Genomic DNA, 5,461 nt, shown 5'->3' on the forward strand with positions numbered 1-5,461 from the left:
TCACGGAAAATGTACCTCGGTATTTCACACATACCTCAGTCTGTTGGTGTGTTAACATATATAATACCTCAGAAATGTAGGTAGACCAACACACACACACACACACACACACACACACACACACACACACACACACACACACACACACACACACACACATATATATATATATATATATATAATAGTTACTTTTCGCATGAAAGCGCTAAAGATTTACTAATCGTCTTCGTGTTTCATTTTTATTTTTTACCTCTCTCTCTCTCTCTCTCTATATATATATATATATATATATATATACATGTATATATATATTTACGTTTCCAATGATGTTTGCCTTCGATATCTTCACGCCGGCATACTTTACATTATATTTCAACCAGTTGATAGCCATTTCCTCATGAATGGGAACGATGTGCGTATCGTATGGATCTTACTAAATATTGTACGACTATATTAATGGCTGGAAAATCTTTTAAGACATTTCCTAACAAAACAAGCACATTTCCGGTTTACCATTCATCAACACAATGAGGAACCGGAGTCGGTTATCTTATCTTGTATATATAGAGGTCGTCACAGGAAAATGCGGTCCGACATAAACGTTGTTAAGCATGGCAGCGATGGCTTATAATAATCATTATTCAGATCGATCTTCTGTTCACTAAACGCACGACACACCGTTACTCCAAGGCCCAACCAGTGTTCGTGAAAACGGTTATGATATGAAAGAATAATTCTATAATTAATGTAATTGTGTTTGAAAGACAAAATAGTACATGTAGATGACGAACAAGTGTTTTAATGCAGGTTGAGCTGAATAATTTTATTTTTGGGCGATAGGTGGCGCCATGTGCTACTTTCTATATGTACTTCCAAGATTTTTTTTAGCGCGTTACTTATATTCCGAAATATGTTTCTTAAGTACACTTTTTAATTTTTTTCTTGGCGAGGCATGGTGCTCATAAAAAAATCAACAAGGACTAAATATTGACAGAAAAATGGATGAATCTGAGATGTTATGGCTGGTTTTAGCATCAATTTGATTCATATTTCAAAATTAAAGTAACGAAAGTATCATTGGACAATATAAACTGAAGATAATCAGCATTGAATTTTAATTTTCTATAATTTACATTGATGCATTTCATAGTTTCTGGTTACAGTCGTTAATATGATATTTCAGTGTACAGACATCGTACCCCCAACGAAACTATAAAATCTTGGTAATCCCCAAAAATTGGCCCCAGCGAATTTAATTGAGTCTAGTGATAAAATTTCCTTATAAATACATTGTGACCACCGTTCGATTAAAAGTGTTTTATGAACTCTAAAGAAATTTCTTATATCAGCAAAATACTTTTTCCCATTTGTAAAATAAGGAATAGGACGTTCTTACATTTGTAAGTGATAAGGTAATAATGAAATGGGGACATTTTTCTTTTGGCCGTTGTCTGATACCAAATTATATTTAAATTCAAAAGAAAAGGTACATAATATCATTTCGATGACAATCGTTTATATCTATCTAAACTTTTTTCAATGACAGTAATTGTAGAGAATCGTTTCTTTCAAATGTCAACTGTACATGTAATATATAAAAAAAAAAGATAGAATGAAATGTCCATTTTGAATAAAATATAACGAAATGTTACCGTTTTCTTGCTTTAGAAAATCGATATCACGCGAGTTTTGTAAGAAAAAAATCTCGACAGCTCATAAAATTTACCTTACAACACCGGGAAACTTAAATTTGATAAGACAAATGCATTTTAGGTGCATGTCTAGAAGTACAGCTCATGTATGTGTAATGGGAATTCCATATCACGTGACATGTAATGCTTATTTGATTTAATGGCATATCATGAGAGCCGATAGGAATGACGTTTTGCACTTGAAATAACACTTTTACAAGCGTTAAAATGTTTCCACATTTAATATTCAATAAATAGAAATTTATTAGTGTACAATGGATTGGGAACAGAAATGAACCCTTTGAACTTAAAATAGAAACAAAAGTTTATACCAGTAATTTTTACCTTACCTATAATTTCACTCCACGTAACAGATAAATAGTTCAGCTCAATCTCGACTCTTGTTGAGATCAGACGTATTATAGCTCCGTGAAAAAAAAAACCATGTCGCAAACCACACCTTTTGTCCCCCCGTTAACGTTACGTCATAACTGTGGTGGTATAATGAAGAAAGACATAGACTTAATAAATAGTTATGTTCATAAATCAACCAATAGAGTAGCTCCCAAAGAAAACCACCCGGGGCTCGTAGCGAAATAACCTGAAGACTGCCATTTGGGAAAAAGTCCCGACACAATAACCGATCAAAATTAACCTTTTTATGTTTGCTTGGTATTATATGGAAAATGGCGGACATGAGCAAGTTCTGTAACGACAAACTGTTTTCACACAAAGAAACATTAAAGTTATTCCAATTCTTTACGAAGGAAAAGACACATTTCTGTGCATGGGGCAAGTCTCGGCTACCATATTTCCCTCAATATTGGGCATTTAGCAGTTCATAGAAATACCAGGTACTGTTCATGTGTCCGCTCATCAGTATCATGAAGGAACAAGCGGTTGCAGAGACAAGGATTTAAGATTGATTATGTTAATAAGGAGTTTGACATCACTGGGATAAGATATAGACATGTGCATTATGCATACTCGTCACCTGAGATGATTCTTCAACATCCGAAAATACTCACCGACTCAGAAAATATCCGCCTGATCGTTGCAGGTGAGGTTCACACACTAGTAAACTGGTCAGAAGAATAATTGATCAATTATAAATATTATTCGTTCCATACCAGTACATAGTTGCATTTGCGTAGGAACCAAAGAGCACAACTCTCCTCAACACAGTTCCAAAAGTTTAAAAACTCTATGCAGTAAAAATACATTAAAGTGCAATGAAGCAGTGAACGAGACATTTGAATGGCTGATGAACGCGAGAAATGTTCTAGATATGTAATATTCAGTCCCAGCATTGAATCATATCCTAACATTTCATTAACATTTGATGTGGAACTGTCCGATATCATGGACATGGAAACTACTTTTTCATTCGTGTACATGTACCTCGAAAGAGATGAAAGAAGACATTAGAATGGACATGGGTCAGGAATGTGGACGTATATTCATTCTGATAACAACATATGCAGCTGGCATGGGGGTTAACTATAAAGGAGTTCACCAATATGTGTAATCATGTAAATAACTGCGATTCTGAAATTTTAAAGCACTGGTGTTTGATATTTGTACTTTACAATGCAGATGAGACAACAATTATAAAGATAACCGTGATGGTGTCCATGTTGAATAATGGACAGAAAGACACAGATTTTATGGACAGCTATTCTTCAGGTGAGGTGTCATCAAATCATCTTGAAGATAGTAACTTATGAACATTTTCAAATCCTTTAACTTAAACATATTGATAATCAAGAATTTAATGAAATGAAATCAATGGGGTGCGGCAGCTCAGTGCTAGGGCGTTCGCTTTGTAGCCGGGAGGTCATGAGAATATACCATGGCCGCGTCAAATCTAAACATAGTAGTAGTGATTGCTCCTTCCCTAAATGCTCGGCATATAGAAGTTAGAATCCTGGGTTAAAAACGAAGGTCCCATGTCGCGACAGGCGTTGGCACGTTAATGTACGAGTTAGAATTTTAATTAAGGGGCTCGTCACAAAATGTTTGTCTTAAGGAAAGTCGGTGCTTTTACGTATCCGGTTTTAAATTTTAAACACCGACTAGAAAGTTCCAGTTATAACTTCTTTGTCTGATGTTTGTAGTTTACGAGAACTGTACGAGTCAAATTTAGCATTCAAATGTGAATCTTAGATATATTTACCATGATTTATTATAGTGTCAAGTCCTCACTAGCTCCAATGCTACAAAGCAATGTAATATCTACACTGATCTCTAAAAGGCTCATAGCTTGCAATCTAAGCCTGAACAAGTTAAAAATCATACATAGGCGTGACCCTCACAGTGGAATTCAAACTCTTTTTAGTGAGTTTGTGTTTGGTTCAAAGAAACCAAGAAGTATAAATCCTCAGAACATTATCAGTAAAGTTGTTGAATATTTGAACTCTTCTTCACAAGTATTTTCAAGAAACAAAATTATTTGTACATGAGCTGTAGTTGCTAGAATCTACACATATGTTACACTATATTTATTTTTTCTATAAGTATGAGATAGCATGTAGGTATTTTTATGTATGATATGATTGATAGCCAAACAAAAAAAGAACAACACACACACCAAAAAAATTGTGAGAAAAAGGAAGGGGTGCCCCCCCCCCCCTCCTTGTGTTCTAATTGTCTGGTAGGACAAAATTTTCAGTATGTTTTACATATATATATATATTGTCATATTCTGTTAATCTTGATTTTTAAGACTATTTGCTGTTACAATTTACTATTTTCAAAGTGTGCAAAGAATAATTGTAAAATTTAAATTTTAAAATGGGGGTTTAAAAATTGCGATATTCTGTGATTTTTTTTCTGAAGGATGTGCGCAGATTAAACAGCAATTGTGTGTTTTCAATTGAATATCTTTAAAAATTCTCTCAGTAAATGAATAGCTATTGGTCTTTATATATTATAGCTTAATATGATGTGCTTTGGTGCATATTTTCAATAAAACATGAGATCATGCATTCTTGTGTTAAAATTTGGCTTTTGCATTTGGGGGTATATGTGCTCTGTAGCACATAGTATAAAAATAAACCCGCAAAGGTATGTCTAATATGGGTTTTTTTAGTTAGTTTATGAGTTGTTAAAGTTATTTAAATGAAAAAATTTGATTGACAGAAATTTCTAATAGTATTTACCTACCTTAATAAAATTTGACATCGATTATTCTCTATTTACAAAAGGTAGGAATCCGGAATCCCAAAAATCGCTACCTCAAATTTTCATTCGCCTCCTTTCTATATTTCAAGGACGTTAAATGTTTAATCCTGGTCTCGAACGATCTGCGGGTTAAAATAGATCCTCAGTACCCCTTACTTGTCGTACGAGGCGACTAAATGGGGCGGTCCCTCGGATGAGACCGCAAAAACCGAGGTTCTGTGTCACAGCAGGTGTGGCATGATAAAGATCCCTCCCTGCTCAATGGCCATAAGTGCCGAGCATAAGCCTAAATTTTGCAGCCAAGTCACCACTGCCGGTGAAGGGCTGCAAAATTTAGGCCTATACTCGGCGCTTACGACCTTTGAGCAGGGATCTTTATCGTGCCAAACCTGCTGTGATTTCTGCGGTCTCATCCTTAAAACCTGCCCCATTTAGTCACCTCTTACGAAAAGCAAGGTGTACTGAGAACATATTCTAACCATGATCCCCACGGGAATATTTCAAAACTGAAGAGAATAATGTAAATGACGCATATCATCTAATTTGTCTGAATGATTACCTGAATCCAGCCTTAAGAACTATAAAGC

Source organism: Ostrea edulis, chromosome 2, assembly GCF_947568905.1.
Source record: "Ostrea edulis chromosome 2, xbOstEdul1.1, whole genome shotgun sequence".
Taxonomy (NCBI): domain Eukaryota; kingdom Metazoa; phylum Mollusca; class Bivalvia; order Ostreida; family Ostreidae; genus Ostrea; species Ostrea edulis.